The 25,446-nt window shown below is 44.8% G+C and overlaps 1 protein-coding gene across 3 annotated transcripts in view; it reads left to right on the top strand.

Moving 5' to 3' along the window:
• The first annotated feature begins 1,400 nt into the window (after nucleotides 1-1,400).
• Rcan2 (regulator of calcineurin 2) overlaps nucleotides 1,401-25,446 on the top strand; it is a 217,374-nt gene continuing 193,328 nt past the window's right edge. The window contains exon 1 of one of the 3 annotated variants that reach the window (XM_063266599.1): nucleotides 1,401-3,241. The gene's annotated coding sequence lies outside the window, so the exon portion shown is untranslated. Of the gene's footprint in view, nucleotides 3,242-3,445; nucleotides 3,672-3,763; nucleotides 4,035-25,446 lie in introns of those variants that run through there. The other 2 variants (NM_175578.4, XM_063266600.1) reach the window with 2 other exon arrangements.

Below are 25,446 nucleotides of genomic sequence, written 5' to 3'. Positions count from 1 at the left end.
CATAGACTTGATGTGCCAGGGTTGGGGGAAGGGGTACAAAGAAGGAGTTTCATCTTCTAGAGGAGAAGAAGATGGGGTGAGGGGCTGGGAGAGGGGGAGCAGGAGAGAGAGCAGCGATCAGGATGTAAAGTGAACAAATAAAGAAAGGAAAGAGAGAAAAGAAATCTGAAACCCCCGAATTGGGTGTCTCCTTTTATACTTTTGGAGATCAAACTGAAATCGTCTGGCTTGACAGCAAGCACCATCACTTACTGAGCTGCACACTGGCTCTCTTCTATGTAATTCCTATGGGTTAACATTTTCTATCTATCTAATGTAGTTGCAGGTTGCGTTCAATGAGTTGATCTATACAAAGTGATTTTCACAGAGCCTGGATTATAGGTTGTGCTCAGTAAATTCTAACAGAACTTACGATCTTACTGTTGCTGTTCATGTTAGCTGTCCATAGATCTTCCTCCTGCTCTACAAAATATATTCCAGATCAGCCCCACAAAGTATTTTTCTCTAATCATTACCATTAGCTTTACTTATGGAAATATATCTGCTTCTTAAAAATGACCAAATGATCCTGCTAAGACTGAACCCCCAGTGAACTAGACTGGTGGGGGGAGGGCGGCAATGGGGGGAGGGTTGGGAGGGGAACACCCATAAGGAAGGGGAGGGGGGAGGGGGATGTTTGCCCGGATACCGGGAAAGGGAATAACACTTGAAATGTATATAAGAAATACTCAAGTTAATAAAAAAAAAATGACCAAATGAAGACAGGTTGGCCTCTTGGCTTTTACCTTCCAGTCAACACACAAACTGCCCAATGCAGAATTTGTCTCTGTAGCAAAAGGAGAAATACGTGGTTGTGAAAACTTAAGGAAATAATCTAGAAAAGTAAAACTATCCATATCTGGGTGATAGGAGAAAGGCCATGTGGATTTTTTTTAAAAATAGTGAACACACACTTAATGTTACTGTATACCAGCCAAAGAGCATTTATGTGTATGATCTCCTTCAATTTTAGTATATGTGCTGCCAAAGCGAGCACATGATCTCCTTCAAATTGATCATTAAAATTGTGTCTTTCAGGCTGGGGAGATGGCTCAGTGCATAAAGAACTTGCTACTCAAGCATGAGGACCTGAGTTTGAACTCCCAGAGCCCATATAAAGCCAAGGAGAGTACATTTGCAATCCCACTACATCCACAGTGGGATGGGAGGCAGAGACAAGAAAATCCCGGGAAAGTGGTCAGCCTGGAACACACAGAGAAACAGGGTAGACGGTGAAGACTAGCACTCGAGGTGGTCCTCTGACATTCACACATGTGACACCATCCACGAGAGCCCACATTAACACATACCATATGGGAACAAAAATGTGCTTCTCTGATTTCCCAAAATGTTTTCAAAAACGTATTCTGCAATTAAAAATTTTATTTTATGTAAATATATAGTCACAAAATTGGACCTCCTTACAATCAAAGTCAACACACTGGTGAGCTAAGAGTTGCTGTAGTGAGATTATGTGGAAAGCGTTGAAGCTATATTGCCTGAAAAGCAGAAGCTCCAGGTGCACTGGACACGATGGCTACCTTCCTAGGTTTCAAAAATAGTGCTTGATTTCCGTGAAGAATTTCAAAGTGAGCTATAGCCTGTGAGAGAAAATTCTAGAGATGTTTTGCTCCATATAAGAACGTCCTTTGAAGAAAAAATTCTCTCCCAAATGGCAAATCAGTCAAATGAACAAAACACTTACGATGCGTGTGTTCAAAGCATGATGGCATCGAAGATCATTTCCAACTCTGAAATGTTTTTTTAATTCTGTGTTTATATTTAATGTAGATTAAGCAGAAAGAAGAGCCAAGCCCTCTCTCTCTTTCACACACACACACACACACACACACACACACACACAGAGAGAGAGAGAGAGAGAGAGAGAGAGAGAGAGAGAGAGAGAGAAGACAGGCAAACAGACAGACACAGAGACAGAGAGGGACAGAGACAGAGAGGGACAGAGACAGAGAGGCAGAAAGACAGACACACAGAGACAGACACAGACACACAGAGGCAGAAAGAGACAGAGAAAAATCAGAAACAGACAGACAGACACACGGGCAGAAGACAAAAACACACACAGAGATACGCAAAGGGGGGGAAGAGAGAGGGGGGAATGAACAGGCAGAAAGACACACAGAGACAGAGTCAGAGACAGCAGAGACAGGCACACACACACACATACAGAGAGAGAGAGAGAGAGAGAGAGAGAGAGAGAGAGAGAGAGGATGACTACTTTGTGACTACTTTGTGTTATTACTTCAATGCAGTTTTAATACTGTTATTAAGAACCAACAAAGTGGATTCTAGATGCAAGAAAAGGCCCAAGTATGCAACAGTGGGAAAGGCGATATGACATGGGACTTATTTCTATCTGCCATTCTCTCTGCTTTGAAGTTGGTCTCCACTGTCTTTCAGTTTCCACCGTCTCCGAACTCTAACCATTTTGGGTCATTGATGTACTCTTGCCACGAGATTCAGTCCTGTCCCTGTCTGTGCCACCATAAGCTACAGGCTTCCTTGTTCTTGAGTTGCTTAATTTTGAAGAATCTTCAGAATGGTTCATCTGGTTAAGAGGTAAATCCTCCCTGCATCCAGTTTCGCTTCCGACATGCCTCTTCCCCTTTTACCCTGTATAAATACTAGCCTCCCATTTCCTAGGGACCCAGTCGCTTACTTAGTAGGAATCCTTGAAGTCCTCTCTCCCAGGTCTGGTGGCAGTGAGTCTTGCCTGACAAAACTGCGAAACTGGCTCAGGGCACCTTCAGTGGTGTGGGCAGGGCTCACCCAGAGCCCCAGCCAGAGGGCGCCAGCACCCACCATGCATAGTCGCTCTTAAGCACTCAAGAGTGGCTTCCAGACAGTTCCTTAGTTAGCCAGAGGTCGACCTGTGGGAGAAAACAATCTCCCAGTCCTACGGACCAGTTTCTTCGCTGCCCTTTTATTTTTTAGTATCCTTGTATGCAGATGCTTAACTCCAAGAGCAATCTCACCCCTCTTTAACGCCCCCCTCAAAAAAAAAAAGCCCTCACGGGGGGGGGGGAGGATGGGGGAGATGACCCTGGAGCCTCTTCTTTGGAAAAGGCATTGCCTTTGGGGACAGGCTTCTGTGTCAGGTTCCCGCAAAGGGTCCAGCCCGCCAGCGATTGCAAACGAGGGGTGTGCAGTTGAGCGCCGGGTGGAAGCCCAAGAGGTGGAGGTGGGTGAGGGACCCAGAAGGACGACTGGTCAGGAGGGAGGCGACCAAAGGAGGCCAGGCAGGGGCTTTGGCTTCCCTGGGGTCTGATTGGAGGTTGGCCCGATGAGTCGGAGCTGGGGGCGCGCCCATCTCCACTGGCTTGGGTGAGAGCCGCCGGCTCGGCCCCTCCCCGGAGCCGCTTTGTCCCGGGTGACGGCGGTGGAGGTTGCGGGAGCACCAGCAGGAGGCACAGCCCGGGTGACCCTGCGACCCGGAGAGCGGGAGGCGGCGCTCAGTGCGCACGGTTCCACGCCCAGGCCCGCGGGCACCGCGCTCACCCCGGCCGTCAGGTGAGCAGGCAGAGCCGCGCCCGCAGCCTGCTGCCCCGAGGACCCTCGAGCCGCCACCACTGTCACCGCCGCCACAGCGGCGCATCGCAGACGTCCTGCAGGTCGGTTACGTAACGGCGCAGGCCCCATCGACCCCGTACCCTGTCCCACCAGGGCTGAACACCTGGGTGCCAGGGGACCCGGGTAATGGGAATCAAGTACCGCCGGGCTTAGGGATAGGGCTGGAGCAGCGAGAGATCTTCTCTCCTGACCAGTCCCCAAAGCATCCCCAGGGACAGGTCTCCCATGACCCCCCTCTAGGAGGCGCTAGTCTCCAAAAGCCCCTTCCCCATCTTTACTGGCCAAGGGGCCACCTTCCCAGGTGCAGCAGCAGGTGCATAGGGACTTGGAGGATCCAGAATGAACTCCAGTGACCCCGGGATTTGGGCTTAGAGAAGGAGTTAGGAGAGACCAACATCATCGCAGTGAGTAAAGGAGAAAATGAGGAGACCCCTGTCTTCCCAGGCTTTACCGAATTTCTTAGGGAGGGACAAAGGGGCTTTTGGGCACAGCGGGCTGAGAATTGTCCTGCCTGGACTTAGCCAGCTTGGGTCATCTAAAAATAACTTCAAGTTTGAAAAGTGACATGGACAGGAGCGCGGTGTGCCGGGTTCGTCGTGCCTGTGGGGTGTTTCTCTCCAGAAGTCATCAGAGGGGACAAGGCAGTCTTAGCTGCCTGATCCCTCTCGGCTGCCTCTGCATCTCGCTGGTTTCCAGGGTGCCTTGGTTTGACTTTTGGTTAATGATTTATTCTCCAAGGCCTTGCTGTCTGTCCTTTATTATTTTTTTTTTTCTTATCCCGGATGGATTCAACAAGACTGCATGCTTTGGCACGTTCTGTTTCTTAGGCTGGGATAGAAGTGGTCAGCCAAGGATTATTACACCCACTGCCAGCACGGTATTAAAACCTCACTTTAGCAAAAACAACAATAACCACAAAACCCGTTTCTAGTTTCTCTTAAATTACGTACTCCTATCATTTTCCACGGGTGGGAAGAAAAGGATGCGAAAGTATTCTTTTGTATAGAGGGTCTTTAGGAACAGTGAAGCATGTTTACAACACGACTTAACGGGCACACCTCCATTGTCCTTGATTATAGTAGGATCAAAATACAGGACGAGGGAGTCACATCCATGGGGCAGATCTTGCTGACCAGGGTATCATGAAGATGGATGTTAGGTAGGAAGAGTCAAGAAGCAGACCAGCGTGGGCCGTGGGGCACAGGAGTGAACACTTGGCAGTTTTTCAGGACCCAAATTGATTTCCCTCTTCGCCTTATGGAGCTATTACACCACATATGACCGGTCATTGAGCTCAATTAGCCTGAAACAGGAGTTGCGATTGGCTTCCCAATGCACTGTAAATTGAACCAGCCTTTACTGAGCACCTCTGACCTGAATGTGGGCCAGAGAATTCGGGGAGGGAGAAGCGTTCTCAACAAAAGTGGCCAGATTGTAAGATCTTAGTAAATGCTTAGAGGTCTGTGCCCTTCATAATCCACCTAAATCTTGGAGGATGTGGCTCTCTCCAGTGAGGAGCATTTAACAGGAGTGGGAACTCGAGAGCTTTTTCGTTCGCAAGTACTCATTACACTTGCATAACTGTTTGCTGCTTGCCAGATAGAGCGCGAGGACTAGCACTCTTTTTGCCCAGTCCAGCTTTGACAGTGGCAGAGGTTGCGTGCTCCCATTCCTTTAATTCTCTGTGCCAGTTGATGAAACAACTATTTATTGAGAGCCTGCTGTGTGCCATGCAGGCTCTGTACTAGGAGCTAAAAGAACAAGGCCCTATACTTCCCAGAAAAGAATCGAGCAGAAAATAAATGTTAGTGAATCAGCCTAGAGAGCATTTAGTGCGGAGAGGAAGGAGCGAGGTCAGTAGGAGCCAAGAGATGGGAGGGTGGAAGGAATCTAGAAGAGTCTGCCAGAGAGTACACATTTGGACTGGGTCCCGATGGGTGGTTGGCATTCTCCAGAGAAGGTACCAGGCATTCTGGGTAGAAAGGACAGCATATGCGCACAAAGGAAAAGTTACGTTCAAGAGCACCTAGTTTGGAGATGACAACTGAGGAGGATGTGGTGAACTGGGACCTTAAACATATTCTATTGAAAGGGAGAGACCATGCAGTCTCTAATAGGAGAGATGGCTTGGTCTCATATTTTTGCAAAAGTGACTTTGGAGGATGTTAGGGAAGTGGAACTATGAAGACTAACTCGGGGGTTAGGCCATTGGTTCGATTCAGGCCCCTCTATTTCCTTCCGAATCATGGAGTGTGTATGAAGCAGGTGCCAGGGCAACAGAAGCAAGATCTGTAGACAGTCTTTTCAGGGCAAGTGGGTGACATTTTTGTCACCAGGTGGGGACTGGTGGAGAAGGAGACACTTTGATGTGTAGAGACACAGCCAGGCTTTGGCTGTAATGAGAATGGCAGGTTTGAAAGGGACTGTGAATTTTGCTTTTGAATATCAAAACAAGGTTCTTTCTGTTTTCAAAGGTCACATCTTCATTCCTGGAACTGTCTCCTACTCTAGTTTAAGTTCATTCCCAAGGCTACTATAGCATTGCCTCTGGAGAAGAGGGAGGTGAATTCCACAGTAGGATATTGTCCCTGCCTTTAACCCCCAAAGTGAACATTTGAGCTCAGTTATTTGAATACCGCTTGTGGCGATCATTAGAGTGAGTGGCATTTATTCACTGCCTGCAGTTAGCCCAGTGAATCCTGCCGCTTACCTTAGGTGGCCCCGTCATTAGTCTCACATAATTGACAGGGAAACCAAAGCTAAAAACATAATAGACTGTCCAGAGTGCACAGTTAATAAGAGGCGTGCCCAGTGTTGGAGCCCAGGTCCTGAACAGGATTGTCATTCATCAGTGTGGATTGATACCATTGGCACAATCCCTTCCCTAGGTTTGGACACTTGTGGTGGATGCCACAGAAGAGAGCTAGGCTGAGCTAGGAGTCTTAGTTTTCCCTTGGGCTGTGTGTTTATTATGCATGAACAGCGAAACATTCACAATTTCCTATCTCCTGTCAGGCTGGGTTATTTTCTTTTATTGTAAAAGTTATCATTTTCAATGTGTATGCATGTGAACATGTGTGTGTGAGTGTGTGTCTCTGTGTGTGTGAGTGTGTGTGAGTGTGTGTCTCTCTGTGTGTGTGTGTGTGTCTGTGTGTGTGTGAGTGTGTGTGTGAGTGTGAGAGTGTGTGTGTGAGTGTGTGAGTGTGTGCGAGTGTGTGAGTGTGTATGAGTGTGTGTCTCTCTGTGTGTGTGAATGTGTGAGTATGTGTGTGTGAGTGTGTGAGTGTGTGAGTGTGTGTGTGAGTGTGTGTGTGTGAGTGTCTCTGTGTATGTGAGTGTGTGTGAGTGTGTGTGTGAGTGTGAGAGTGTGTGAGTGTGTGTGTGAGAGTGTGTGAGTGTGTGAGAGTGTGAGTGTGTGAGTGTGTGAGTGTGTGAGTGTGTGTGTGAGTGTGTGTGAGTGTGTGAGTGTGTGTGAGTGTGTGCGTGTGTGAGTGCGTGTGTGAGTGTGTGTGTGAGTGTATGTGTGTGTTTGCACACACATGTTTGGGGGCAGCAGAGGTGAGAGATCGGAAGCCACTAGAGCTAGAACTGCATGCATGCCTACTGTGGGTGGTAGGAACTGAGCATGGATTCTGTGGAAGAGCAGCAAGCACTTGCAACTGCTGAGTTCCTTCTCCAGCCTGGCTTATTTTGAGTCTGTGTAGTACTGACAGAAGAAAGGCTAGGTGCTCTGTAAGTAATATTTTGTCCTGAAGTCCCACCGTCCTGTTGAAGGTTCGTCTACTAGTGTGAACGGCTTGGTACAACATACTTAGAAGTACAGAGTCAATGGGAGTGCCTTAATGCTGAGAAGCCTGCTTGGGTACCAAATTAGAGGAATATCCCATAGACAATGATCACATTCTTTCCTTCAGACATGTTACTCTCTGAATGTATCTTCATCATGGAAAAAACTGGGACAGTCAGTAAGCGTGGAATGAAGTAGTTGTGGGAATCGAAACAGGGACCAGAAACTGCATACAAGTTGGCTTGAAAATACCCTAGAATTTGGGCCACACCCTTCACCCCCAGGACAACAGATGCGTACAAAGGAAAGGTAGAGTGTCCCTGAGGATGCTTTACTCTTCGGTAAATGTTTGCTTGAAATTATGTGCACACATATGTATGTGTGTCCATGTGTGCATGTATGGATGTCAACCATGGGTAGTCATCCTCAGGAACGCTAACCACCTCCTTGGAGACAGGGCCTGTCCTCAGCCTGGAGCTCAGCAATTAGGTTTGACTGCTGACCCAGTGAGCCACAGGGACCCTCCTGCCTCTACCTCCTCAGTCCTGGGACTCCAAATGCCTGGCATCTACTCACCACACAGACCGATGCATTTCCCTAGTGCCCCTACCACAAAGTTTGTTAAGACCCACTCCTGCATCGAGTAATGAACGAGTAGCATTCTCTCACAGGGGGATCTACTGAGACTACAAAAACATACATCCCATTAAATGCTTTTCAACACAAGAGTCAAAGAAGACACGGAATGACTCTCTTTGTTGTGGAACCTCTGTCTGCCTTTTATTTTTCCTAATTCATTCTTTCTCTGCTGACAAAATGCTTATTGTCCTTACATTTTTTCCCTCGTGCTATGGATTTCCAAGTGTTCTGCATTATAGATTAACTTCAGCAACCCAGTTAACGAGTCGAAACACCTTTTGAACTTAGCTGAAGCCATTGTGAAAAAGAATAAGGGAATTCTGGTACTTTCTAGAAGTCGCAGAAGTGCTTCCAGAAGGCGCTCGCTTTTTCTGAGGTCCGTGGGGTTCACAGCAATGTCTCCTATAATAGGGAAGGAAGACTGTAATTTCATGTCTGAGCTCCCTGTGCTCAACTCACTCTGAAACAATAGAGAAAACACAGAATTTCCAAGTTGTGGAGCACACACATTAAGAGACATTTGAATGCTCATCGTTGGGCCAAAGAATAAATCTTAAGAGTTGTGAACTAGACCATAGCTTTTATTTCCTTAGTTCTTTGATGGAATAACTGCTTTGTTCTGACAGACTTATTCTGCCATATTATATATATTCGGAGGCCATGAGCCACACTGTAATATCTCTTTCTATTAGAGTGTTGGGAATGGGCAAAAAAAAAAAAAAAAAAAAAAAAAAAAAAAGGATTGGCCTTGCCAGGGAATCCTAGGATTCCAGTCCTGGTGCAGTTACTTCCCAGTTATGTGACCTTGAACTTCCCATTGACCTAGCAGTTGTTGGAGCTGGCACTTGAAGATTGCTGAACCCTGTTTCAATACTTTGTTCGGCCAGTTTTATTCATCATCTTCCCCAGACCTTAGAAGACCTGGGGAAAATGTATAAGTGTTACTATCTACAGATGAGCACACGCTGGGAGGTCTCAGGGATAAGCCGCCTAGTGCCAAGTCTTTGAGTTGCAGTTTAGGACAACAGTCCCCTACCTTGAGAGATTTGAGGGAGACTGGGCTCCACCCAGTGTGTGCACTGAGGAATAGAATGCTCTGTACAGATGTTAAGGATAACCGGCACAGCAAGGACCTCTAAGAGTGGAGTCTGGTAGAGTTACCATGTCTGTGAGGTGAGGAAGATACTCTGTGTCTAAAAAGACATTTGTGTCCAGACTGAAGAGATGGCTCAGTGATTAAGTACACCAACTGCTCTTCCAGAGGACCCAGGTTCAATTCCTGATATGACAGCTCTAACCATCTGTAACTCCAATTCCAAGGGATCAAACACCCTCTTCTTGCCTTTACAGGCACCACATGGACATGCTGCACACAAATATGTGCAGGTGAAACACTCATACACAGTCAATAAAAAAATATGTCATGCATTAAGAAAACTGCTTCTACTTGCTCTCTCCCCGGTACAAAGAACACTTTTCCTTCAGGATTAGCTTATTTTTTTTGTCAATAACATGACTGGACCAGTTGAGGTCAAGGATGGTCAGCTGTGGAACCAGGTCTGGCTCATGGAGAGGAAGGAGAACGTGATCTATAAGAATGAGGTGGCTGGCATGAGGTGTTTCAGTATAAACAGAAGCTGAAAACCAAAGTCGAGGCTGAGGAATGGATAGGGATGATACAGAGAACAAGAAGAGGACGCCATCACCAGGTTTCCCATCAGGTATAAGTGACAGGCAGGACATAAAGTCAGAACAGGGAGGCTGGGACCATCTCCCATTGTCTATTGAGATCTGCTTACATTGCCCGGGTTTTGGTTTCTTTTTTTTTCTTATGTATTTGTTTTTCTCTGACATATATGCTTCCTATAAAGTTTGAGAAAATACAAGAAAATTATGGAAAAGGTAAAATCGCACATTACTATGAGCAATGCTGTGACTTCTGGCATTTTGATGTTTTTCCGTCCAGCCTTTTCTGATTGTATGTTTTTATGGAACGAGGGTCATAATGTGCAGAGAACTTTGCTTCCCACATATTTCTCCAAACATCTAAAATAACTTATCATGAGGTGTCAGTGATCGTGCTGAACACCTCTGGGTGGGTGTGCACATGTTTGTGCATGTGAGTGTTCGGGTGCATGATGCATACACACTCAGAAGCCAAAGGTCAGTGTTAGGCATCTTCTTTAATTGTTCTCTACCTTGTTTCTTCTTCTCTCGCTAAACCCAAAGCTTACCTTTCAAAGAGACTCTCCTGGGGCTCCTTCTATCTCTACATTTTTCCTAGACCTGGGGTCACAGACATGCACTGTCACACCTGGATTTTACTTGGGACCTGAGGCATGCTTGTGCGGTAAGGACGTTAACCCACGTAGTCATCTCACTAGCCCATGAGCACTTGTTTCGGTAGGAATAGAACGTTCCTAAGTAGGAGTTTACCATAGGGCATTAACTCTTCTCCCTTTGATGGAACATTTAGCTTGTTCCTAAATAGACAAAAGGTTATAAAGAAGGCTTAGATAAAACTAGAAATACTTATTTTATTATCTTTAATTCTGTGTATGTGTGTCGATGTACATGAGTTCAGGTGCTTTCGAAGGCAGAAGAGAGCATCAAACGCCTCAGATCTAATGTTACAGGCTGTTGTGAGCAGCCTGTGGCAGATGCTGCTCATCTTGCCAAGCACCAAACTCCAGTCTTCTGCAGAAGAAGCAAGCATCCTGAACCATGGAGTCATCATTTCTCTAGATTCTTTTAAGGACATCTTTGAGCACATTTATTTGTATATGTGGGGTGTGTGTGTGTGTGTGTGTGTGTGTGTGTGTGTGTGTTGTGTTTCAGATTTGTTTCTAAGCCCAATTCTTAAGATTATCCCCAAATAATTGATACTACATTTATTTATTTGGGTGTAAATGTGTGCACATGTTTGATAGCATGTGTATGTACATGCGTGCGCGCGCGCGCACACACACACACACACACACACACACACACACAACGTCTGTGCAGAAGCCAACATTGAATGCCTTCCTTAGTTTCTTTCTGCCTTAGATTTTGTGACAGGGTCTCTCAGTGAACCCAGAACACCATTACTGCTCGACTGGCCAGTCAACAAACTCCTTGTATTCTTCGCCCAGCACCATTGAAGTTGCCTGTGTAAGCCACCATGGTTTTGCAAGCACTTGTTTCTTTTCAATGAATGTGAAATCATGAACAACCTCATAAAGCAGTGCGTGAGACATCGGCTGTCACCTCTGTTCAGTTTGTAAACCCTCATCATGTGAAGAAAAGAACCAGATGATGTCAGTGCTTTGTAGAGACAGCCCCACTCCTGGAGATATTTGAGCCCAGTAGTACAAGAAAGTTAGACTTTCTCTGGAGAACTTAAGGATGGTGGAGAGAAACTTGATGGAGTTCACACGCTTGTGTGCTTATTATTAGGTCCAATGGACTGGACGGCATCCCTTCTGGTGGCTGTTATTAACAACTGGTCATGTGGGTGCCTTGACACATAGGGGTTGATCTGGGTAGCTGTTGATGTAGCTCTGTCGTGGTTCTGAAGTACCTGCTTCACAGAGAACTGCCTCACTGGGTCCTTGCTTCAGCAAAAATCATTTCTGATTCTTGGAACATGACCAAGGATAGGAGCTCATGTACTGAAGTTCTGCTGTGTCCTTTGACTTAGGTTAACTCCTTTCCTTCCTTGTAGACACGCTGTAGATATACATACCTGCATTTGTGGACTCAATGTATTAGTATACCAGTCTAAAATACATTTTACTATAATTACCTGTTTATTTTGAACAGTAGGGGCAGGCATTTCTGCCACAGAACACAGAAGGATCTCAGAGGACATGTGGGGCAATAGGATTTTCCTTTTACTATATGTGTTCTGAGGAGTGAATACAGGTCATCAAGCTTGCTGACGAGCACTTTTACCCGGTGAACCATCTTACTGGCCTGCGTACTATTTTGAATAAAGATGTAGGATAAATAGGTGGGCTCTTTTAAAAATAATACTCATATGTTCTCTATTGAAAATTTTAGTTTGATTGCTAATCAAGTTAGTGTTTCCAAAGAGTCCCTGAATTCACTCAGTTACCATCCTAAGTATTTTGATTAAATTGGACAATTAAACCAAGATAAACAGTGACTTTGAATTATTTTCTCCCACAAAACTGTCTGAAGGCATACTTAATATAATTATTTTATTTGACCTATGGAACTACTAAAGCTCTTAGCTTTACTCACAGCCCAGTAAGTATGTATTGCCAGGAAATGTCTAATATCGGTCAGTGTCTAATTTCATCCTTTTATAAATTAATTTCTTTTAGGTAAGCATACAAATTATCAGCATGCTCGAACATATATGCCATGAGACTTTGTTCTCAATTGTTTCCCTCCACTGACCACCCCCAACACACACACACACACACACACACACACACACACACACACACACACACACACTTCAATTTATACTTGTCTTCGGAGTTTTGCTAATTTCTCAAGAATGGAATTATTCATTTGATCCCAAGTATCATGTGTAAATTTCAGGACAGAGAGCAATAAATTCCCATCAACTGGTGGGTAGCTAAAACAAAGGTTTATTTGCCAGAGCAAAAATCTCTTAGTCCCTGGGAGTGAAACCAAAGCAGTAATGTGTGAATATGTTAAGTTATTCCTCCTGTAGACATCTGTATGCTCAGTTCATCTTGTATGACATACAAACATCTGTATTAAACATACAAGATTAGATGTGGCCAGGGAAGTCTCCAACAGCTAGAATGCTCCAGGCATGTTCATTTGAGGCCCTTTCTTTACTGATTCATTTGTCTCCTGGTGATTTCTGCTCCCCACACAGCTGTTGTTTCACACTAAACTTGTGAACATTTGACAAGGTGACATTCAGGGGGAGCACTGAGTGGAAATGCTTGCCTGGTCAGATTTCTCAAAGACTTTCCTTCTGACCTCTCACTGTCACAGCACAGGAAGAGGCTGTGGGAATTCTTGGCTGGTTCCCTTGGATGTTGGTTTCCTTGCAGTGTTGTGAGATTATGGGCGAGGAGATGCAATTTCTTTCTCAATTTGTTTGCAGCCACCCAAGGTCTTCGGGAATGTTAGCAAGGTGTTCCCAGTCCCCTGTTTACAGACAAGCTGAGAAAGATTGGCTGATCAGGAGGAAATGAGAATGAGTGATAACCTGAGCAGCAATCATTGCTTCTGTTAGAGCTATATGACCTCGACCTTCAGCCATACCCATATTTCTCCTGTTTTGTAAATAACCGCTGAGAAGATTAACAGGCAAGTCGTGACATTGAATTTAGAATGGCTTTGGATGCAGTGCCATTTTGGACTAGTGAATTAATGACTTGCACAGGACACAGATCAGTGCACAGTGGTCCTGGAAGGAGCCCAGGTTTTGTGTGTCTCTCTCCCTATTCCTCCGTGGTTCTGTTTATTAACAATAACCAGTCTCAAGGAAGCACAATGGTCAGAGAGGGAAGAGTGTGTATGAGTAACGGAATGATCGTCAGGAGCTTTGAACTTGGAACTTTCCCAGGGATTTGTTCCTCATGAAAAAACCAGGGGTACCTGGTTTTATTCTTTAAAATATTTCAAATTCTACCCTCTAAGTATGACTCCATATTTCCCCAAATTTGTAATATCACCTTATCTTAAGTGATAAGGACCAAATTCACCTCACGTTCAACGAATTCTTATTGCCATTCATGGAAACCCTTATTGTAGCTTAACCACTTCAGTGTTTCGACTACCACCCTTGGCATTGTCTTACAAACCAAGATAAAACATGAGCTTATGAGGTTGTGTTATGCAAACAAAATTAGAGATGTTATGTTTTCATGAAGAACCGGGGCTATATTTTATGACAGCATGATTTATGAGGGTATGTCTTAGATGAAAGAAAATCTAGAATATAATACAGGTTAGAAACATTTACTGGCTGTCTGGGGGCCCAGGATGCACCTCTAAGATGACCACATGGGCACCTCTCACTTTATCCTCCACTGACTGTGAGCTCCCTTTGATTTTTCCTCCATCTCAGAGCCAAGGTTTCATATCCTGGCTGAGTTCTCACCCTTCCTTTTCTCAATGACATTACCTCCTTCTACCTTGTTCACACATACTCATTCCAGGGTCCCTAATGTTTAAAAACTAAAAAAAAAAAAAAAAATCTTTTTTCCTTCGTCCCAAATTAAAAAAAAAAAAACTTAATAGTTACTTGAATCCAGTTGAACTTATATCTAGCCTGAATTTATTACCTATTTGATAAGAGATCATCTCTGAGGTAATGGGCTTTTTAGTCAGTTTTTTTATGCTTATTTTTATTAATTAATTATTTTACTTTACATTCCGATTGCCCACATCCTCCTGTCCTCCCTTTCTCCTCTAAAAAGGGGAGGCCTCCCACGGATATCAACCCACCTTGGCATATAAAGTTCCAGTGGGACTAGGGCATCTTCCCCTGTTGTGGCTAGATGAGGCAGCCCAGTTAGGTGAAAGGGATCCAAAGGCAGGCAGGGCAGTCAGAGACAGCCCCTGGTCCTGCTGTTAGGAATTCCACAGAAAGACCAAGCTACACAGCTGTTGTAGACGTGCAGAGGGCCTAAGCCTGTCCCATGTATGCTCTCTCTTTGGTGGTTTGGTCCTTGTGGGCCCCTATGGGCCCCAGTTAGTTGATTCTGAGTTTCCTTGTGGTATCTTGACTGCTCTTATCCAGTTATATTGTAAAAATGTGTTAACCCCCTCCCTTGTTAAATCAGTTAAGTCCCTTTAACAATTTCCCAAAGAACCTTACAATTACATTTCATATACATTCATGTGTTCATGGGCATTCGTGCCATGGGTGTGGTGGGCAGATGTTGTAGGGAACACAACAGGGTAAGTGGAGACGCTTGCCAATTTCTGTTTTGAGACAGTCTCTCACTGAACCCAGTGTCTTACTGCTGTGAACAGACACCACAACCAAGGCAACTCTTATAAAGGACATTTCATTGGGCCTAGCTTACAGGTTCAGAGGTCCAGTCCATTATTACCAAGGCAGGGAACATGGCAGTGTCCAGACTGGGACGGTGCTGGAGATGGAGCTGAGAGGTCTACATCTTGTTCTGAAGGGAACCAGAAGAAGACTGACTCCTCAGGCAGCTAGGAGGGGAGGAGGGTCTCAAAGTGTACCCCCACAGTGACATACCTCCTCCACACCTACTATAACAATGCCATATCTTCTAATAGTACCACTCTCTGGGCCAAGCATATTCAAAGCATCATATCCAGAGCTCAACAATTCTGCTAGACTGGCCAGCTAACAAGCCCCAAGGATGTTTCTCTTTCTATCTCCTAGCTCTGAGGTTGCAAGACACATCTTTGATGTGGATGCTAAAGTTCTCTGAACTCAGGTCCTCAGGTTGCATGGTGAGGTCTTTCCCTCCTGAACTATCTCTCTGGCCCTCTTTCATACTTTTGTGGGGCCTTTGACGAATGCTGTGGGAGGAACCCAGGGCTTTGCATAATCCAAGCAGGCAGGTATTTTTTTCTCTCCTCACTCCCAGCCTTTAAGATATTTAAACACAATATGCTAATACTATCATGAGGTTCCTCTCCCTACATGGTAAGGTTGCTGTCAGTCATGTCTTTTGTCAATCACAGCAAAGTCAATGCTGCCAAATATGTTCATTCCGCTCCCTAATTGCAAATTGGCTTTTTATGGCTACTTACTAGCAAACCCCAGGAGACCAATAGAAATCATTGAGACGGGGCTGTTATAGAGACCAGATTTTTATTTCTTCAACCTCCTATTGTAATGAATAACAAACCACCAAACTGTTTATAAATAAATCAAAAGTTATCGTTGTAAATAACAGAGACGCAACTGTATGCAACTTGGTGATAAGGAGTGTTATATGGATGTGTCAGGCCTGGTGATGAGAGCCACCCTGAGCACAGTATGGCTGTGAGAGATTTCAACTGGATGGTGTCCCACCTCTATCCTTAGAACCGTTTTCTTCCATAAGTTTTATCTCTTTTGGAGTCCCTCCACCCCAATCCTCAAAGGAACCACCATTCTTTATTAAATCTGTGCTTACCATGGCAAATACATCCTCTAATACATGTACACCTGGTCTATTCACATATGTGTTCATTAGTTTACCCCATACGGGGGTGCCAAATATCGTGCTAGTCACTGGGATGCAAAACCCAAAAGGACTGAATCGCTTTCTACAGTTAAAATAGAGTTCGGGAGATGCCCGGCTTCTTGTACACTTGCCTGTACCTAGCCCTGGATGTTAAGTCCCTAAAGCTGAAGGAAAGTAGCTCATTTATCCTTGTGAGGGCTGCAGCACGTGTGAGAAAGAGCTTGCAGGTCTTCCCTGGGCTAATGGGAAAATGAACCGACTATCCATTATAACCATTTTAAATAATGCAGAAGCCGAGCGCCAAGGCTGTCAACACTTTCAGATGTCTTTGTTCTCTTCGCATAATTGTTAAGTATAAAAATAAGTTGAGGCTGAGGAGACGGATGATCAGTTAAGTTCACTTTCTGTTCTAGCAAAAGACCCGAGTTTGGTTTTCCAGAACTTACACTGGATGGCTCAGAACTCCGAGTAACTCCAGCTCCAGGGGATTTAATACATTTGACCTCTGAGGGCACCTGAACACACACACACACACACACACACACACACACACACACACACACACACACACACACACTGCACAGTTTAAATTTACCTGTTTTGTTTGCCTTGTTCATATCAATAAACCTGTTCTTTCTAGAATGTACCTTATAACTCACTGATGATCCAAAACCAAACCCCAGGTATGATTAATAGCAGTAACAAAATTCCAAGGCAGACAAACCAAGGGATCCTATGTCTCTAATTCAAATGGTTTTGGAATGCCCCTGTCCTGGTAGGCATTATGAGCCTGTTCTGTTTGATGGGGCTTGGATAGAAGCAGTTGACAGGAAAAGTTGATTGTATTTACCGAGCAGCCACTAAGTACCAGCCTTGCCCTCAGGTCTCCAGGAGAAACATTGTTTCTGTTCTAAGATTGTTTAGATGAGGACACTGAACTTCAGGGAGCTTGACCAACTCAGTTTACTTTCTCAGGAGGTGAATCCAGAACACAACAGTGGTGTCTTTGTCTCCACAGCCCAGTGGGATATGCGGTTATTCATGGAGTTGTGGAATAGAATTTCTGTCCAATCAGTTTCAATGCCTATCTTGTTACTTTATGACAACTGTAAACTAGGACCAGCATGCTCTGCGCTGCCTAAATACACTCCTTAGAGGAAATAGTCACATCATTTTGATGTTTGATTGATGCCATTGTTATTTTAGCAGTTGTAGACTGGCAAGAATGGCTGATGGTCTTTCTAACCAAAAGGCTGTGGGACTTGATTCATCGTTAGAGAAAAGGTGTGGGCTTGTGTGGAGAAACCACGGGCTTCGAGGAGCATCTCCAGTTGTGGACTCTCTGAGTTGCACTTTTTAGTATTCAAGGCAGACTGAGGATAGAAGGTGACAGATTGCAAAGTGCCATTCATCATCTGGGTATTAAATGCCAATGATTTGAGTGGGATTGTTTTTATGATATCACCTTCATTTGGCTAGAACACTTAGTTGGATCTGGTGACTTTAGAGAAATTATATGACCTTGATTTTTATGTCTGCATATATTTAAATATTACTATAATAAAACCATTAGACTAAAATTGGAAATGGAAGCAGCAGATATTTACCTAAAAGTTAATATGTTAATTTTTCAAATTTGAGCATATTACTCAGCATACACACCTGCTGCAGTCCCCTCAAAAGAAATAAAATACTTTGCAGTTACCATATTCTGACCCACCCATCAAGATCTGGTCCACCCACAAGAATCTAGCCTCACTCACAAAGGTCTGACCCGCCCGTTATGATCTGGTCCACCTATCAGGGCCTGACCCCACCCACCAGGACCTGGCCCCACCCACCAGAGCCTGGCCCACCCACTGCTGTCTGGCCCCATCCACCAGGATCAGTCTAGTTCACCCACCTCACGTCAAGGTTAAGGTATGGACGTCTTCCTGTTGCAAGGGAAGCTTGAAGTCTGGCCCTGTGAGGGTGCCTCATTGTGGCAATTCTCTAACACATCTCACTGCTCAGTCCAAATGGGTGCCTTTAGTCCAGAGCTTCTCAACCTTCCTGGTGCAGCGACCTTTCAGTTCAGTTCCTCATGTTGTGGTGACCCGTTCCTTATCATGATCTGATAATCCATACCTAATGGTGTGAATGGGGGTTAGGAAGATATGCAGGCCCCACCTGAGCGGGGAAAGTACTGACTATATCGGAATTTAAAAGACTTCTGACTGCTAAGGTCTTAGAGCCTTCCCCAGATGACTGCATTTGTTGCTCTTCTGAGGAAGGCAAGCCGCTCTGCTCTTGTGTGTAGAAAGTCAGGAGCAGGTACCTGGCAGTCCGTTTTCAGCTCTCTGGTACTGCTTACGTCTTTAGTCCTCAGAACAGTGAGCAGAAGACAGTGGGTGCGAGCGAAGGAGATGAAAGACCAATTTTAAAGAACTTGGGCATGGCATGGTACTCATGTGCCAAAGTTGTGGAGAGCTGGCAAGGAGAAGGTGGGTTAAAAGCAAAGCTGAGGGAATTAGAGAAGCTAATTTTTACTCAATGAGTCTAAGTGCCTGCTGTGTGAACCTGGGGGTCTGAGGATGATCCTAGCATCCAGGTATGGACTGGGCATGCTCCTGCAAGCATTGGTAATCTCAGCCTTGTGGGGGCGGGGAGTGGATGGGATGGGGGTAGATGGGGAAGAGGGATAGAGTGAAAGGGTGGGGTGGGGTGGAGGGATAAAATGAAGGGGTGGGGTGGGGTGGGAGTAATGGAGTTGGAGTATGGGATGGGTGGATACAGTGTTACAGGAGAGGGATGGGTACAGTGTTGGGGGTGTGGCTAAAGTGTTGGGGGGTGAATACAAAAATAGCAGGAAGGGGCGGGCACTCTCAGAACAGTGACAAGCTGTAAAAACAGGAGAAGGTTGCCAGTCCCATCAGATAAGCCATCCTTTTTGCACCTGTCTGGTGAAGTCTTGGGAGAAGGATCCATCTGTCTTGCTGTCCTTAGAAAGAGAGCTGTCCTTGCAAAGGGTCATACATTAAAAATAACTTAGAGGCAAGAGTGACCAGATCCCACTGTGAAAAGACTGTCATGAGCATATGAAGACGTTGGATAAGCTTGTGTGTCAGGCTCTTGCTCAGGATGCACTTTGAAGCTGTAGAATGCCTCTAGCATTAGAGATGACAGAAGCTCCCATAGCTCGTGCCAAAAGGTAGCTCTCAACTTAAAAATGCACATGAAAGGGCTGGAAAAAGTATGTCCTGCTCCTACAGAGAACCCACGGTTAGTACCCAGTGCTCACACCAGGAGGCTCCCAACAGCCCGGAACTCCAGCTTCAGGGGATCCAATGCCCTTTTCTGGCCTCCACGGGCATTGAGCCCACATGGTACACACACAGACACAGTTAAAATGGATACATCTTCAAAATAAAAATAAACAGTGGTCATCATAGCAATGTGTGGAAAAGACTGGAACATTCAGAGAGGGAAAGAGCTGACAGAAACCTTTAAGGACAAATAGGAAGCAGCGGGCAGCAGATGGAGGGCCAGCCTCTCCTGGGAAATCCCGGCCAGCTTGAAGATCCTAACTCTATGGACCCTGAAGTTCTCCCTCTGAAGGCTGCAGGGAACTAATTACATGAAATGACAAGGAATACCTAGCGGCGACTTGCAGTACCACATTCCTACAGATTTTATGAAAATAAAGGATATTACCTTCATTAAATGTAAATCAAATTAAAACAGTGACATATGCAGGAATAGGGTTATATGTATATGTTTATTTGGGTAAGTATATATATACATATATATGTGTGTATATATATACATATACATGTATGTGTGTGTATATACATATATATATGCATGTATGTAGGTGTGGTATGTGAGCATGTGTGTGGCTATGTGCTCCTTTGTACGCTTGTGGAGGCCAAATGTAAGTGTCTCCCTCTAGCATGTTCTACCTTAGTTCCTTAAGATATTGTCTTGCAATGAAGACAGGCTGGCAGCCAACTGATATGTATGGCATATCTGCTCAGTGAGTGTCATTTGTGTTTGTAATAATACTTATCTGGCTCTGATGTGTGTAAGGTGTGATTCATTCCCTCACCCAGTCCCCATGACACTTGGCGCTCCATACACAGCACTGCATCTCCTCCGAGCTTGACAGATGGGGAAACTGAGTCACAAAGAGGTTAACTAATTCCCCCCAGGGCCCCACAGCTGATAAGAAGCACAACTGGAATTCAAAGACAAGAAGAGTGCTTGGCACCTGTGGCTTTTACCTCTGCTTGGTGCTCATTTCAGTGCATGGTACACAAAATGGTACAGGTGGAAATTTATAAAAATTATAAATTACGTCTTAAGAATTTATGCAAAAGGGGACACTCATACTTTTGGTTCCTGGTTTTCAGATGTTTGCTTTTTATTGCCAGTAGCACCCCCACCGAGCCCATGTACCCTTAAGGACCTGAGCGAGAAGAGAAAGGAAGGAATCCAAACATGCTTCTGATCACATTGAGGCAGCCAAGTTATATGCGATGACTTTATATCTTCAATAACACATAGGTTTACAAAGAAGTGCATAATGTGTTGGGCAGGGGATGGGGTGCCTGCTCTACCACACTTATGAAAGTGCAGGTTACTTTGCCAATATACATGGGAGTTTTGCTTCTTACTCAAACCAATTCAACAGCAGCCATGTGCTTTACAATTTGTAGCAGTTGTGTTACTGTATTCAACACCCCCTCCTACAATACTGTATTCACCCCACGAACACTTTATCCACACCCCCAATACTGTGTCCATCCCTCCCCTGTAACACTGTGTCAGACTCCTAAGACTGACTTTCTTTTGAGAGATACATAGTAAGTCCTGACTTCCAGAACTTTGGGTTCCATGATCCCTTCCTTAGGTTTGATTATTTGCTACTGCAATTCATAGAACTTAGGAAATTAATTACATAGGTCATTTTAAGGATACAGACACAGACACATGAAGAGACAGACAGAGTGACTATGAGGTATAAATCCCCTTTGGCCAGTAAATATATTCAGTAGCATGGTGGGACAGACAGACAGACAGACAGACACACACACACACACACACACACACACACACACTTTCTCTCCTTCCATGCCTCCCTCCCTCTTTAGACTTTATCATTTTCTTTTAGAATTATCTTTCATATATAGGTTACTATGTCATCAGCCATTGCAGGTCAGCTCGACCCTCAGTCCCTTTCCCTTCTCTAGAGGCCTAAGGGCTGGGGCTGAAGACCCCCCCCCCCATCACAGGCTGGTTATCCTGGCAACCAGTTTTCATTCTGTGATTATTAGGAGTTTTCTAACAATCTTTTTACTACCAAAAACCTAATAGGGGCTTGTGAACACTAGAAAATATTTGCGTCTTTTTGGCCAGCCCAGACTGTTTTAAGTACCCGGGATGGAAGACCAGATCTCTAAATAAAGAAACTCCTTTAAAGACCAAGCCTTTAAGAGACGAAATTGTTTTGTTACCATTGAAAAAAATCCCAAAGAATTTCTGGCTCTGAGAGCTAAGAATGTTGAGCAAGACTGAAGTCTATGTTTCTTATTGTACCATGATCCCCAGATGCCCCACCTAGAGAGTTCAGTCAGTGAAAACTGGTGTCACGATTGTGGTCTACTGCCATGTTTATCTTGCCAGTAAACAAGTGTTCATTCATGAGTTGTGTAGTTTTCTAGATACAGTCAGTGATGTTGGTAGCATTCATTCATGAGTTGGTGTGTAGTTTTCTAGGTACAGTCAAGGATGTTGGTAGCATTCATTCATGAATTGGTGTGTACTTTTCTAGGTACAGTCAAGGATGTTGGTAGCATTCATTCATGAATTGGTGTGTACTTTTCTAGACACAGTCAAGGATGTTGGTAGCATTCATTCATGAGTTGGTGTGTAGTTTTCCGGACTCAGTCCATGATGTTGGTAGCATTGTTTATATTTTTACTCACCTTTACTAGGTTATCTTTTATAACCTTGTGAATGATTTGTGTCCCTTCATGGATACCAGTGTGTCTAAAATAACCATGGGTATTTTTCTCATGGTTTTGAGTTGGTTTCAAAAAAAAAGTTAAAAAAATTCTAGTATCTTCATTTTAGTCCCAATGCTGTTGGCATGTCTCTGACACCTTAAGTGGCTGAAACTGTTTTTATGAATTATAGCAATGGTCCTGTGTATGTACAAGGATGGATGTATAGTCAGATGGTCACAGTATCTTTAGAGATGGTACATGGAGGATATTATTATCTTCAGCACCACCCATCAGTATGGTGGGGTCATAACAGCACAACTTAATCAAGGAGGGATGTGGCTTGCTTAGGATCAGCTTTGGTTAAATAGTGGGTTCAGATACTTGCCTGGGTCACGAAGAAGAAACTGTGGGGCTTCTAGAAAGCAAACAAGAAACACATTTTTAGAAGCCAGAGAGACGGCTCGGTGGTTAAGAGAAATGACTGCTCTTTTAGAGGACTGACTCCAATCCCAGTACCCGTGTGACAGTTCACAACCATGTGTAATTCCAGCTCCAGGAAGTCCGACACCCTCTTCTGGCCTCTATGGCCACTGTATGCACACAGTGCACAGAAATACATGCAGGCAAAATGCTCATATACATAAAATTAAGAAAAATATGAAACGAATCACATTTCAATGTATGATTGTTAAGAATTGAACCATATTTGCAAGTGCCTCGACAAATCCCCAAAAGCATCCAACAATTTCTGAAAGAACTTCCTGACTTATCAGGGAAAGAAGTGAGCATTGAAATAAGACAGCTAATGTTTGCATAGTGAAAAAGTACCCTTGATTTTTCCATCTAAGAATGAAGTTGGGCATTCCATTCTTGTTGCCATTGCTGTTGGAACCGAAAACTTGCAGGGTGCCAGCCATGACAGGAAGAAGGGAGAATATGTTCAACATATGGGATAAGATGCAAAAAGAGTCAGTAAAGGATTCCCATGGCCAAGAGTTGTAAATAACAACACATGTGCAGACAGGAGGATGGAGAGAAGGATCCAGAGAGCCCTGCCAGAGAGAAGATGCTCCGATGGTTGGTGGTAGCCATGATGGATGCTCTGATAGTTGGCGGTACCCACAGTGGGCAAGGTGCCCTGGAGCCTCTTATTAAGCTTTGACTGTGCTTCTCTCCATTTTGAAAAGCTGGTACGGTGAGATAAGAGAGTGGCTAAGGAAGCAGGGAACCCCGTTAGAAAGCTAATGACCTCAGGGTGCATTCTGGTTTAACATAGGCAGCAAGGGTTTGGAGAGATGGCTCAGCCATTAAGAGCACTGACTGCTCTTCTAGAGCACTGACTGCTCTTCCAGAGGCCTGGAGTTCAAATCCCAGCAACCACATGGTGGCTCACAACCATCTATAATGGGATCTGATACACTCTTCTGGTGTACTCCCTTCTTCCTGCCCATGGCTGGCACCCTGCAAAGCTTCTGATCCAACAGTGACAGTGTACTCTCATACATAAAATAAATAAAGAAACCTTAAGATAGGCAGGCAAAACATAGAATTTAACACCTGGTTCTTAATATTGAACAGTTAGTTATTAGACAAGGTAAGTAGTCAAAGATACAGGCAGCCAATGGCTAAGCACACAGAAACAAGGTGTTATCATTGGATTTTAGATGTCCCTGGTGGCTATATGTTGACAGCTTGGTCACCAGCCTGTGCTGTTGTTGGAAGGTGGGGCCTGCTAGATGTCCCTGGGGTGACATCCTCCCCCTCTGCTGCCTGGGTGCCATGCATCTTTGTTCCTTGATATTTGACCTCCCTACAGGCCCTGTGGGATGCACGGTGTGAGGGCTGACACTGTGATCAGTGATGAACCTTTCTTTCTTTTAAGTTGTTCTGTATCAGGCATTTTATCACCCTGATTGTAACCTAACACCAATGATTCAAAGAGTGATGAGAGTCTGCTGGGCTTTGGGCTAATTTCTCGGCCAGGCTTATCTCACCTGAACCTCTCAATAGTCCTCATTTAGAGGTGGAAACTGAGGCTCAGTGGTTTGCTTACAATTGCAAAATAAAACCACAGCAAGAAGATCTAGCTTCTAGTGCCAGCTGTAACCTTCACCGAATTTCCTGATGGACAGGCTACGGGGCTTGGCACCTCAAAACTTGAGTGGTTGAAACCAGGCAGACCCACACTCCTAACCATTGAGCCACCTTTGCAGCTTTCATCATCATCATCATCATCATCATCATCATCACCACCACCACCACCACCACCACCACCACCACCACCACCATCACCACCACCACCACCACAATCATCATCATCATCATCATCATCATCATCATCATCATCATCATCATCATCATCTTGACTAAAGCACCTGGGCTCTGTTTTCTTTAAAGCCACCTTGTCCTCCCCTCTCCCCTGACTTTTCTTTCCACTCCTCTCCCTCCCCAAGGTAGAAGGTGAAAGCTAACAGGATCAATTTTACTTCAGTTTCTATGGCAACCATCGCAGGCTCCGCTGCTCACTTTTGAAGAGTCTTCCTCCTGTGAGAAGTTATCCCGCACATAATTACTTGCCACGTCCCAAGCCTTTGGGCTCTAAGTTTACTCCCAGAGTCATAGGATCCCTATCTGTCTCCAAGTGTCTTCTGCAGTGGCACGGGCGTTCATTACCCCAGAGCCCCTCATCCCCCGCCCCCACTTTGATTCTTGGTTCAGGATAAAATGTGACCAGACATGGCAAATCTTCACCTATATTGTGCAAGCTCTCTTTGGAACTGCTCATTTATAGGTGGCAGCTTTGAGACTGTTAAGTTCTACCAAAGCTAATCTATGGAATTTCAAGGTCCTTACATCTTAATAAAGACCAGGTTTGACATCTTCCGCCTTTCCCACTGCACAATTAAGCTACCGATCTGTCTGCTCTACCTCAGGATCCTCCTTGCCCTCTGGTTTCCAGCTAGGTTTGGTCTATGGGAGGAGTTGGTAGGTAAGGAAAGCAAGAGAGTGAGGTAGGGCTGATTCTTCGGTGCTCTTGCTGTGTTGCTACCAAGAACTGACTGGACCTCTGAACAGAAGATGTGCTGGGAGCAATCCCAACAGCCGAGAATTTCTCTCATCTCTCTCTCCAGCTCTAGAGGTAGTAACAGCCCCAGGTTTTGCATTATCTCTTATGGCTGCCCTCTATCCACTTTGGTGCTTTGATGAAGAGTCCATTTGTAAGTTCTTTCTAAACTATTCAGTTGGAACA

Source organism: Rattus norvegicus, chromosome 9 (genome assembly GCF_036323735.1).
Source record: "Rattus norvegicus strain BN/NHsdMcwi chromosome 9, GRCr8, whole genome shotgun sequence".
Taxonomy (NCBI): domain Eukaryota; kingdom Metazoa; phylum Chordata; class Mammalia; order Rodentia; family Muridae; genus Rattus; species Rattus norvegicus.
This window is presented reverse-complemented; position numbering and strand designations above follow the sequence as displayed.